Below are 13335 nucleotides of genomic sequence, written 5' to 3' on the forward strand. Positions count from 1 at the left end.
CTTATACCAAGCCAAGGACATCTCAGCTTCTTGCTCTGTCCTGCCAAGAGGCAGGCTGGGGGTGCAGTAAGAGCTGGGAGGGGACAGACCCAGGACAGGTGACCCAAACTAGCCAAAGGGGTATTCCATAGCATCTGACGTCAGGCTAAACAATACATAGGGGTGGCTAGCCAGGGGGAGGGGGCCGGACTGCTCGGGGTTAGGCTGGGCATCGGTCAGCGGGTGGTGAGCAATTGCATTGTGCATCACTTGTTTGTACACATTATTAGTAGTGGTACTATTATCATCATTGTATTATTATTATTATTATTATTATTATTATTATTATTATTATTATTATTATTATTATTATTATTATTTTGTCTTATTAAACTGTCTTTATCTCAACTCACAGGCTTCACTTTCCATTTCTCTCCCCCGTCCCAAAGAGGGAGGGGGAGGGTGAGCGAACAGCTGCGTGGTGTTTAGCTGCCGGCCGGGTTAAACCACGACACACCTTTTACCCTAACATAATAATTCTGTGAAGGCATTAATGCTTGATTTAGAACTGAATACGTTGCCCCATAGCAATAAGAAATTTCACTTCCATTCCTCCCCTAGCTTCATTATAACCAGTGGAGGATCTGCTAGGGTAGATTCCCCAGGTCCCCGTTATTCCTGTTGAAATCAGGGGTTGATTACCCTAGGAAAAGGCTGGTCAATTTGTCCTCCAAAGCCAGGTCCAAACCGTTTTGTTTTATTTATTTATTTATTTATTTATTTATTTTCATTACATTTCAGAGTTGGTCCAAAAATTCCATAGGGCTTTCTTTTAGACCTTGTTGGAAGCATATTCTCAATTCCCAATTCATCCAGGTTTTAGTATTTACTTAACCGCTCATAATTTTCAGGATGATTCGGGTCTTAGTGGGGGTCGGTCAGGGGAATGCAATTGTCCACAGTTCCCTGAACGGTCCCATCAGCAATCTGAGCTCGCACATGAACTCAGGTTGTTTTAGAGTTGACTGCTTTTCTGTTTCTGTGACAACTCTCTCGGACCGATCATGGTCTCTTTGCCCTAAAGGGCTAACACCCATGATTTTAAGATCTCTGCCTCGGGCAGAGGCAGAACTATTAACATTCCTACATCCTCTTTCCCTGCTCATTCAACTTCAAACACCTTTAACACTTTCAACAACCCTTTTAACACTTCCTTTATCTTTCTCCAGCCTGTACTTCTCTAATGCCAACATCAAAGGTTCAGTCAGGGGCCAACTTAATTCCCTACCTTTTCCCACCAAGATGCTGAAACATCAGTATACAACATTTCATCCTGTTCTGCTTCTCAAAAAACAGCATTAACTGTAGCAAAATATTATAGTTTAAAGTTCCATTTAGGGGCCACTTTTCTCCACATTCCAGCTTATAAAGCGGCCACCACTGATTACGATATTTTATCAATGTTTTCCTGTTCACACTTCCACCGGCAGATCCTCCAATATCCTTCCAGTGACTTAAAACACATCCTAACACACTTTTCTTTAAAATTTCACTGCTTGTTTGCCCCCCCAGTTTCCAGTTTACACTTTCAGAATACACACGTTACTTACAAAAGCGTATCACAAAACGTATCACTCACAAAAATACGGGCACGCAATATCTTTCAGTAGCGATGCCACAAAACTACTATTACCAGCAATATTGCCAAAATCACAGTAACAATAGTCAGAGTCAAATTCCACATGCGATAAGTCAGAAAACCGAACTGTGTAACACCGTAACGATATCTTTCTTATAACAATGCCACGAACCTACTATTACCACCAGGAAAATAGCCAAAATCGCAGTAACAATAACCAGAGTTAAATACCATACTCCATGAGTCAGAAAACCGAAATAGACAACACAATTCCAGATGGACCTTAAAGCGAGCTCCTTCCTTAAGGTCCCCAAACATGTACTTATGGTGATAACCACAAAGTGTATACCAAACACTGCCTCGCAGAAGATCACCTTCTGACTTACAGACAGTTCCAGATGACCGGTCTACCAGAAAAACAAACCAGAATAAAGAATATACTCACTTACAATGATGGGGTCCTTGTCTGCCTCCGCAGTGATCCGGTGAGTCGAGGAGTCCCTCCGGGAAATCCCGGGGGTACCCTAGGGAGTCCTGTTCCCAGCAGGTCCTGCAGTCCGGCAGAGAGGTTGTCCCATCTGGGTCGCCAAATTGATTCAAAGATCGAAGCCGAAATTCCTTTAAGTGGTATATTCTTTATTGCAGCGCTGGATGCACGGGGGATCTCTCCACCTATCGTGCATACCCAAAGCAGAAAGCAGTCTTGAATTTATACAATCAGTCTATCAATATTCTACAAGCACCTATACATATGCATTACCTATCCCCGCCTTCCCTCGCTTCTCATGCTAATTAGCCTTTTGGCACCTTGCGCCTGCGCAGAGCCTTCCAAGAATTGTGGGCAGGGGTCTTTGGGACGTGGGCAGGGGTCTTTGGGAGGAAGACCCCGAGTCTTCCTCACAGTGTACTTTTCACCTTTGGTCAGGAATCTGCTGAATTGGCATGTTTCTTAATTGCAAGAGCTGGTTGTTGCCAATTCTCCCGTTTGTTGTATCTTTATAATGAATTCCAATGTCCAGTTTCGAGATTTATAGTCCTTACATTCGTTTCTCTGTCTGCCTGCCGCTTCCTTATCATGAGTTCCAGTATCTTGTTTCGAGATATACAGTTCTTGTCTGGGGATTGTCCTTGCCTCCCCAATAGCTCCTTAATCAGCCTGCACACAATTATCTGAGAATTAAAGCTGCTTTCCAGTAATTCAGAAAGCCAAGTTACGTCTCAGCCTTGAGCATCTCGGGCTTTGGGGCCTGTCTGTAACATTTGGCACCAGCACTAATACTTTTTTTGGCATATGTTTAGCGTTTGGGGCCTGTGTCTAGGATTTGGGCCCTGTCTCAAACCACTGGGGCTTTGTCCTGGGTTTTGGAGCCTGCCTCTAGAGTTCAGGGCCGGTGATTAGGCTTTTGGGGTCTGTGTCTGGGGGCCGGTATCTGGGGGCAAGGGGGGAGCTGCTTGTAGACCCTAGGGGCCAGCATTCAGGGGGTTGGGAGCTGACTCTACACCTTTGGGGCCTGCTTCTGGGGGCAGGGGGGGTTTGAGACCTGCATCTGGGGGAAGGGTGGGAGCTCTTTGTATTCCTTTGGAGCCTGTGTCGGGGGGGGGGAAGGGGAGGGTTGGTTGGGAGGTGCTTGTACACTGTTGGAGCCTGGGTTGAGGGAGGAGGTTTGGAGCTGCTTCTACACCTTTGGGCCTGGCATCGGGGGTAGGGGGTTGGGTGCTGGTTGTAGGGGCCTGTGTTTGGGGGGGGGGGCTTGGGACCTGCGTCTGGGGGAGGGGTGGGAGCTGCTTGTACACCTTTGGGGCCTGCATGTGTGGGGGGTCAGGGCCTGTGTCTAGCGGGCTGGGAACTGCTTGTACAATGTAGGAATCTGTTTCTGCAGGGTGGCTGGGAGCTGTTTGTACAACTTTGGGGCCAGCATCTGGGGGCGGCTGGGAGCTGCCTGTACACTGTAGGGGCCTGTGTTTGTGGGGGGCTTGGGGGCCTCCCTCGGGGGGGGGGGGGAGGGTTGGGAGCTGCTTGTATAGGGTAGGGGGCGTGCCTGGCAGGGGTTGGGAGCTGCTTGTAGAATTTGGGGCCCTGTGTCTGGGGGGGGGGTTGGGGCCTGTGTCTCAGGGGTGTTGGGAACTGGTTGTACACCTTTGGGTCCTGTCTCTGGGGGGGAGCTATTTGTACCCTTACCATAAGCCGTACTCTAACACATACTTCTACCAGTACCCTTACCCTTACCGTAACCCTTACCTTTACCCTTACTCTTACCCTTACCAAAGCATTACCCTTACCCTTAACGTAAGCCTAAACCTTAACCTTATCCTTACACTTACACTTACCGTAAACCTTACCCTTTCTGCTACACTTACCCTTAGCCTAAATCTAAACCTTACACTTACCCTAACCCTAACACTTACCCTTACCATTACCCATATACTTACTCTTACCCTAACCCTAAATCTTACCCAAACACTTACCCTGACCCTTACATTAACCCTAAACCGTACCCTAAAACTTACACTTACTCTTAACCTTAACCTTACGCTTAACCTTAACCTACTACTTACCCTTTCTTATCCGTCACCATACACCTAAAATTAACCCTAACCATTACCCTAACACTTACCCTTACCCTAAAACTTACACTTACTCTTAACCTTAACCTTACCCTTAACCTTAACCTAATACTTACCCTTCCATTTCCCTCACCCTAACCCTAAAATTAACCCTAACCATTACCCTAACACCTACCCTTACCCTAACCCTTACTCTAACCCTTACAATGACCCGTACCCTTACACATACACTTACACTTACTCTTACCCTAAACCTTACCCTTACCATAAGCCATATTCTAACAAATTCTACCCGTACCCTTACCCTTACCGTAATCCTTACCCTTTATGTTACCCTAAACCTTACCCTTACCCTAACACTTACCCTTATCGTAAACCTTACCCTTTCTGCTACGTTTACCATTAGCCTAAATCTAAACCTTACACTTACCCTTACCTTAACCCAATACTTACCCTTACGTTTCCCTCACCCTAACCCTAAAATTAACCCTAACCATTATTCTAACACATACCCTTACCCTAACCCTAACCCTTACTCTAACCCTTACCCTGATCCATACCCTTACACTCACCCTTACCCTTACATTACCCTAACTCTTACCCATACCATAACCCATACCCTAACACATATTTGTACCCTTAACCTTACCATTACCCTTACCCTTACTCTATCCGTTACCCTTACGCTTACCCTTAACATAAACCTTACCATTAATCTTACCCTTACGCTAACCCTTACCCTTACCCTATCCCTTACACTTATCCTTATCCATACCCTTAACCTTACCCCAACCCTTACCCTTAAGCTGAACCTAACCCTAAACCTTACCCCAAACCTTTCCCTGAACCTTACATTAACCCTAACCCTTAACCTAAACCTTACACTTACTCTTAAACTTAACCTTACCCTTAACCTTAAGCTAGTACTTAACCTTACATTTTTCTCACCCTAATCCTAAAATTAACCCTAACCATTACCCTAACACTTAACCGTTACACTTACCCTTATTCTATCCATTACTCTTACACTTTCCCTTAACAGGGAAAGTGTAAGAGTAACGGATAGAATAAGTTCTATCCGTTATCTAACAGATAGAATAAGTTCCCTTAAGTGTTAGGATAACGTTAACCTTAAGGGTGACCCTTAAGCTTATCCTTAATGTTTATGGTTAGGTTAAGGGTAATTGTACGAGTAATTGCTAGGGTAAGTGCAAGCATAAGTGTACATGTAAGTGTTGTTGTAGGGCTTATGGTAAGGGTAAGGTCAAGGGTAAGGTTTATGTTAAGGGTAAGCGTAAGGGTAACGGATAGAGTAAGGGTAAGGGTAAGGTTAAGGGTAACGGTAAGGTTAAGGGTACAAATATGTGTTAGGGTATGGGTTATGGTATGGGTAAGAATTAGGGTAAGTATAAGGGTAAGGGTAAGTGTAAGGGTACAGGTCAGGGTAAGGGTTAGAGTAAGGGTTAGGGTTAGGGTAAGGTTAAGTGTTAGGGTAATGGTTAGGGTTAGTTTTAGGGTTAAAGTCAGGAAAACGTATGCGTAAGTATTAGGTGAATGTTAAGGGTAAGGTTAAGGTTAAGAGTAAGGGTAAGGTTTAGGGTAAGGGTTAGGGTTAATGTAAGGGTCAGGGTAAGGGTTGGGGTAAGGTTTAGGGTAAGGGTTAGGTTCAGGATAAGTGTTAGGGTAAGGGTAAGGTTAATGGTAACCGTAAGTGTAAAGGTAAGGGTTAGGGTAAGGGTAAGAATAAGGGTATGGGTAACGGTAAGGGCGAGGGTTAGGCTAAGGGTAAGTGTAAGGTTTAGATTTAGGCTAAGGGTAAGTGTAGCAGAAAGGGTAAGGTTTACGGTAAGGGTAAGTGTTAGGATAAGGGTAAGGTTTAGGGTTAGGTTAAGGGTAATGGTAAGGGTAAGGGTAACGGTAAGGGTAAGGGTAACGGTAACGGTAAGGGTAAGGGTAACGATAAGTGTAAGGGTAAGGGTTACGGTAAGGGTACGGGTACGGGTAGAAGTATGTGTTAGAGTATGGGTTATGGTAAGGGTAAGGGTTAGAGTAAGGGTTAGGGTAAGGGTAATGGTTAGGGTTAATTTTAGGGTTAGGGTGAGGGAAAAGTAAGGGTAAGTATTAGGTTAAGGTTAAGCGTAAGGTTAAGGTTAAGTTTTAGGGTTAGGGTTAATGTAAGGGTCAGGGTAAGGGTTCAGGTAAGGTTTAGGGTTAGGGTTAGGTTAAGGTTAAGTGTTAGGGTAAGGGTAAGGTAAATGGTAACCGTAAGTGTAAGGGTAAGGGTTAGGGTAAGGGGAAGAGTAAGGGGAAGGGGAAGGGGAAGTCTAAGGGTCCGGGTCCGGGTAAAAGTTAGAGTAAGGGTTAGGGTTAGGTAAGGATAAGTGTTCAGGTAATGGTTACGGTTAATTTTAGGGTTATGGTGAGGGAAAGGTAAGGGTATGTATTAGTTTAAGGGTAAGGTTAAAGGTAAGATTAAGTGTAAGGTTTAGGTTAAGGGTTAGGATTAGAGTTAGGGTTAGGGTAAGGGTTAGGGTTAATGTAAGGGTCAGGGTAAGGGTTGGGGTAAGGTTTAGGTCAAGGGTAAAAGTAAGTATAATGGTAAGGGTAAGGGTGAGGGTTAGGGTAAGGTTTAGAATTAGGCAAAGGGTAAGTGTAGCAAAAAGGGTAAGGTTTAGGATAAGGGTAAGTGTTAGGATAAGGGTAAGGTTTAGGGTTAGCTTAATAGTAAGGTTAAGGGTAATTGTACGAGTAATTGCTAGGGTAAGTGCAAGCGTAAGTGTACATGTAACTGTTGTTGTATGGCTTATGATAAGGGTGTGAGGAATGTTTTAACAATTCGTGTCCATAAGGAACAATTCTGTTTGAATCCTGTCTGCCTCTGGGCCCTGCACTGGCAATTTAATTCTTGATCCTCAGCTGCAGTGTGTCCCAGTCTCCCCCTCATTCTAGTCAATTTATCACTCCTTAAATTTATGAACCTGTTTGCTTTTGTTATTCCGGACTTCTATTTCTAACACTGCTATAGATGTGTCTGTGAATGGCTGGGGAAGAATGTTTTAATTACTCGTGAAGCTGTTTGTGTTTGATGTCTGGGAGTTTCAGAACAACTGATAACAACTAGTGACTGTTATGGGATACTATGCGGATCTTTGGTATCTGGTTAGGGGGGCCGAGAGATTAAGAGGAAGGAAAAAGAAGCTGAAGGACGGCTGGGAGACAAGTCTTGAAGAGAATGTTCTATAAACTTGGTATGGTGCCAAGTAAGTACAAAGGGGGAGAGGAAGACTACGAGCCTTCAGCATGAAAGACCCCTAGAGACCCCCAGAAGAGACTCCAGAGGAGACTGCGCATGCTCCAGTAGGAGAGACTGCACCCCGGAAGCTAATTTTAATAATCTATTTTTTTTAGAAGTAGTAATGAATACGTATTAGTCTAGGAGCATAAAAATCAGCTGCTTGATGTAACTGGTGTGCGTCCTGGTGGAGCGGAGACTCCCGGTGCACCCAGCGCTGTTTGCTTACCTCTATTCCTTTATATTCTTTCAATGAATCCTATTTTTTTATTTAATCCTAATTTGAATCCTGAGCCATTTATAACAAGGGTTAGGTTAACTTTAAGGTTTATGTTAAGTGTAAGTGTAAGGGTAACGGAGACAGTAAAGGTAAGGGTAAGGGGAATGGTAAAGTTAAGGCTACAAGTACGTGTTAGGATATGGGTTATGGTAAGGGTAAGTGTTAGGGTAATGGTTAGGGTTAATTTTAGGGTTAGGGTGAGGGAAACATAAGGGTAAGTGTTAGGGTAATAGTTAAGGGTAAGGTTAAGGTTAAGAGTAAGTGTAAGTTTTAGGGTAAGGGTTAGGGTTAATGTAAGGGTCAGGGTAAGGGCTGGGGTAAGGTTTAGGGTTAGGGTTAGGTTAAGGGTAAGGATTAGGGTAAGGGTAAGGGTATGGATAAGGATAAGTGTAAGTGTTAGGGTAAGGGTAATGTTAAAGGTAAAAGTAAGTGTAAGGAGAAAGGTTAGGGTAAGGGTAAGAGTAAGGGTATTGGCAACAGTAACGGTGAGGGTAACAGTAAGGGTAAGTGTAAGGTTTAGATTTAGGCTAAGGGTAAGTGTAGCAGAAAGGGTAAGGTTTACTGTAAGGTTTAAGGTTTCGGCTTAGGTTAAGGGTAAGGGTAAGGGTAAGGGTAATTGTACGAGTAATTGCTAGGGTAAGTGTAAGCGTAAGTGTACATGTAAGTGTTGTTGTAGGGCTTATGGTAAGGGTAAGGTCAAGGGTAAGGTTTATGTTAAGGGTAAGCGTAAGGGTAACGGATAGAGTAAGGGTAAGGGTAAGGTTAAGGGTACAAATATGTGTTAGGGTATGGGTTATGGTATGGGTAAGAATTAGGGTAAGTATAAGGGTAAGGGTAAGTGTAAGGGTACAGGTCAGGGTAAGGGTTAGAGTAAGGGTTAGGGTTAGGGTAAGTGTAAGGGTTAGGGTAAGGGTTAGTTTTAGGGTTAAAGTCAGGAAAATGTATGCGTAAGTATTAGGTTAATGTTAAGGGTAAGGTTAAGGTTAAAAGTAAGTGTAAGGTTTAGGGTAGAGGTTAGGGTTAATGTAAGGGTCAGGGTAAGGGTTGGGGTAAGGTTTAGGGTAAGGGTTAGGTTCAGGATAAGTGTTAGGGTAAGGGTAAGGTTAATGGTAACCGTAGGGTTACGGTAAGGGTAAGAATAAAGGTATGGGTAATGGTAAGGGCGAGGGTTAGGCTAAGGGTAAGTGTAAGGTTTAGATTTAGGCTAAGGGTAAGTGTAGCAGAAAGGGTAAGGTTTACGGTAAGGGTAAGTGTTAGGATAAGGGTAAGGTTTAGGGTTAGGTTAAGGGTAAGGGATAGGGTAAGGGTAAGGGTTATGGTAACGGTAAGGGTAAGGGTTACGGTAAGGGTACGGGTACGGGTAGAAGTATGTGTTAGAGTATGGGTTATGGTAAGGGTAAGGGTTAGGGTAAGGGTAAGTGTTGGGGTAATGGTTAGGGTTAATTTTAGGGTTAGGGTGAGGGAAAAGTAAGGGTAAGTATTAGGTTAAAGTTAAGGGTAAGGTTAAGGTTAAATTTTAGGGTTAGGGTTAATGTAAGGGTCAGGGTAAGGGTTCAGGTAAGGTTTAGGGTTAGGGTTAGGTTAAGGTTAAGTGTTAGGGTAAGCGGAAGTTGTATGGATAAGGATTAGTGTAAGGGATAGGGTAAGGGTAAGTGTTCGTGTAAGGGTAAGGTTAATGGTAACCGTAAGTGTAAGGGTAAGGGTTAGGGTAAGGGGAAGAGTAAGGGTAAGGGTAGGGGAAGTCTAAGGTTATGGGTCAGGGTTAAAAGTTAGAGTAAGGGTTAGGGTTAGGGTTAGGTAAGGATAAGTGTTAGGGTAATGGTTACGGTTAATTTTAGGGTTATGTTGAGGGAACATAGCAACAGTGCGCGCAGTCGCAGAATATACCAGGATGTGCTGAGTAATCCCAGAATTAGCAAGGTATAAAAAGGGACCCTGGCAGGGGTGAGGTGCGTGCCGTTGGCGGAGCTGAGACTCCCCGGCTGCCCAGTGCTGTTTTGCTTGATGTTTGCTTACTCAATAAATTCCTTTCTATGATTAATACAATGCTCTCTGAAAATTAATTAAGGGGGCAACTTATAACACTTTGGACGCTCAAAACCCAAACCCAAAAACTTTGGACGCTCAAAACCCTATCCCGAAAACAGGACGCTCAAAGCCCTAACCCAAAATCATTAGGATGCTCCAAGCCCTAACCCAAAAACATTCGGACGCTCAAAACCCAAACCCAAAACATTAAGATGCTCCAAACCCTATCCGGAAAACATTAGGAAGCTCAAAGACCTATCCCAAATACTTAGGACGCTCAAAACCCTATCCTGGAAACACTGAGATGCTCAGAACCCTATCCTCAAAATTTAGGACGCTCCAAACCCTAACCCAAAAACATTAGGACGCTCAAAGCCCCAACCCAAAACATTAGGACGCTCCAAACCCTATCCTGGAAACATTAAGATGCTCAAAACCCTATCCTGAAAACTGAGGATGCTCATTACCCAGACCCAAAATATTAAGATGCTCAAAACCCTAACCCAACTACTTAGGATGCTTGAAAGCCGATCCCAAAAAATTAGGGCACACAAAAGCCTAACCCCAAAAATTAAGATGCTCAAAATCCAAACCCCCAAAATTAGGATACTCAAAACCCTGGCCCTGGAGAAACTAACCTGAAAAAAACAAAAAAAAAAAAGATCTTAAAACCCTAACCGTAAATAACTGACCAAAAATAAAACCTTAAGACTCTAACCCTAAAAAACATATCAACACTACAACCCAAAAAACTCTAATACCCTAACACGCTAACCCTGAAACCCTTAAAACCCTAACCCCCAAATCCTTAAAACCCTAACCGTTAAAACTCCAACCCTAAAAACCTTAAAATCCTAAACATAAACCCTGAAACCCCTTACCCTGAAACCCAACCCTAGTGCCCAATCCCTGAAACCTTAAAACCCTGAATCAATCTGTAGCAAATAGCATAGGCTGAGTCGAGGATCTCAGTACAGTAGCATTATTATTCGAGATTACAATGGCGGGTGTCCCACAAGCAGGAGGGTGCCTACTAATTCCATACACAGTTTATACACTTTTTTTTTCTGCCGAGGACCGGGACCCTCCCCTGTTTCCCCTTTAACTGTGCTATTCAAGGTTCATAATCTAGCTGGTGCTTCACAGAAAATACACAGCTGCTGGCCTGTTACAAGTCACATTTCTTTTGAGGTTTTTACTCTTTGAGGTGGTAATGTTTCTTACGCCGTGATTTCCACCTAATTGCTGTAAGGATTCTGGTTGTCTGCGTTTTACAAGGTTGTCTGTTATAATAAATAAAAGTCCCAAATAGGATTACAATCAAAGTTTACAATTCACTGAATGAATAGAGGTAAGCAAACAGTGCTGGGTACGCCGGGAGTCTCTGTTCCACCAAGACGCGCACCAGTTATACACCAGTTACCTCCCTTAAGGGATATAGAGAAGCCCTCTCAGATACATCCGTCCTACTTCTCCTGCATGCGGCCGGAGGTCGGTCTAATTCTGGTGCTGTTGGTGGTGGAAGCTGGGGCAACGGTGGTACTGGTGGCGATACCACAGCCACCGGAGGGGGAGCCGCCGGGGGTGGATTGTTAGGATATGGAGGTGGTAGCTTATCCAACGGCTCACGTTTATCTTCTTTTTCTTTTTCATGTTCTTCTTGTTCTTCAAATTTCTTACCTGCTTTTAGTGTAAATATTGAGGCTGGAAAAGGACCTGAAGTCTTCCTGATCCATAATCCTGCATAATCACTTTCTTCCTGGCTAAAAGCTTCCTTTGAATTAACATGGATATTTAAGGCCTGGCAAATCCAGTCTTCGAAGGATCCAAAAACAGGCCAAAAGACATGTAGTCTTAAAGGTTCCTTTGGCCATTCTGTCACACAATACTGGACCATTTTTAATTTACTTTTTCCTTTTCTGGGGTCCCTATCATTCCAATTTCGAATCGTTATTCCTAATGGACTTTCTGGTGGTATGACTGGTAATTTGCTCCCTTTCTTCTGGTCTCTGGTCTTCGATTTTGTCTGACCCATCTAGGAATTTTACTCTGGCAATTCCCACAGCCCTTGGTTACCTTAGTAAGAGTGTCTTGCAGGGGGTCGAGGACCTATCACACACCCACAAATCCTATAGGAATCCCTTCGGTCCTTCGCCGGCCAAGTCCCTCGCAGGAGATTGGAACCGCGGTTAGAAGACCTCCACAATCGCTTCGGAACTAAGTTCCATCTCAGTCACACTCTTACACACACAGGCAACCGAACCCCACCCAACCAAACGGTATACGCTTTAAATGCTTACGACTCCGTCATCTTCGTTCGGATCTTCACACACACAATTACGGGCAAAATATAGTGCTGCAGCTGGCAAGGGAGCTGAAAAAAAGAATCAGAAACTTTGCTTACCTTTATTCAGGTTCAAGATGCCATGAGTTCCGACCTGACTCAAACAGCAGCCACCAAATGGTGGGGGTGCCTCTCCTAGATCAAACCAGAAATCAGGAACCAAAGCCCTCCCGGACGAGCGCCCACTTGTAATAAATGACTGGGTCCCAAATAGGATTGCAATTGAAATTTACAATTTATTAAATGAATAGAGGTAAGCAAGCAGCGCTGGGTGCGCCAGGAGTCTCTGCTCCACCAAGACGCACACAAGTTACATTAGGCGGCTGGTTTTTATGCTGCTAGGCTAATACATATTCATTACTACTTCTACAAAAGGCAGGGTTATTCTAATTAGTTCCCAGAATCCAAACCCTCCCACTGGTGCAGGCGTTATCAGTCTCCGGTGGTCCCTCTGGGGGCCGCTCGTACTGAAGGCTCGTAGTCTTCCTCCCAGGCTTTTCTCTTGTCCATCTCCTTTGTCCATCTTGGCTGGATGGCAGACACTTGCATAGTGTCCCATCAAGAGTTGTAAAAGTTAGCAGTTTTTCTGAAACCCCTTTGTTCTCTTATCCCCTATTGACCCGAATTGCTGGACCATTCCTTTGCAAGATACAAGAACTATATACATTAACCACTCCGGTTTTCTCAGACTTTTCATCATATCATGCGGCCCTAGCATTGTTCCATATTGACACGAATCAGATGAACTCATTTCACACTGTTAAGCTGTCTTATCACTGCAAGCATATCTCAATACCACCTTCCTTCCCTCTACAGGATGTAACTGCGCAAAAACAACATTTTTATTCCCACAACCTTGATCCCCTTACCCTGAAATCCTTATTCCCCTTAAACCTAACAACTCTAACCACAACCCTAACCCTTATTATCAACCCCCTAACGCTAATGACACTGACCTTAATCCAAACCCCAAACTGCCCCTAACCCCAGACAACCAACAACGAAACACACACACACAAAGACGGAAACTACAAAAAAGGCAAAACCCACGATACAGGCCCCAAATCACAAATACGCAACCAAAATGCTACAGAAAAGCCCCAGATGCAGGCCCCAAATGCTACTGCTAGGCCTCAAAAGCTCAAGATGCATCTCAAAGCAAAAATGCAGGCCCCAAACGTTACAGAAAAGCCCCCAAACCCAGGCTG

General features: G+C 44.1%; 1 long non-coding RNA gene across 13 annotated transcripts in view; it reads right to left on the reverse strand.

The window, feature by feature from the left end:
• LOC311441849 overlaps nt 1-13335 on the reverse strand; it is a 151133-nt gene that overhangs the window by 94461 nt on the left and 43337 nt on the right. Inside the window, exon 5 of one of the 13 annotated variants that reach the window (XR_014696266.1) lies at nt 12081-12157. The exons of 10 other annotated variants lie outside the window; for them this stretch is intronic. This is a non-coding gene — a long non-coding RNA (uncharacterized lncRNA). Of the gene's footprint in view, nt 1-12080; nt 12158-12346; nt 12670-13335 lie in introns of those variants that run through there. 2 more of the 13 variants (XR_014696267.1, XR_014696268.1) reach the window with 2 other exon arrangements.

The sequence above is a fragment of the Aythya ferina genome (genome assembly GCF_964211825.1).
Source record: "Aythya ferina genome assembly, chromosome: 10".
Taxonomy (NCBI): domain Eukaryota; kingdom Metazoa; phylum Chordata; class Aves; order Anseriformes; family Anatidae; genus Aythya; species Aythya ferina.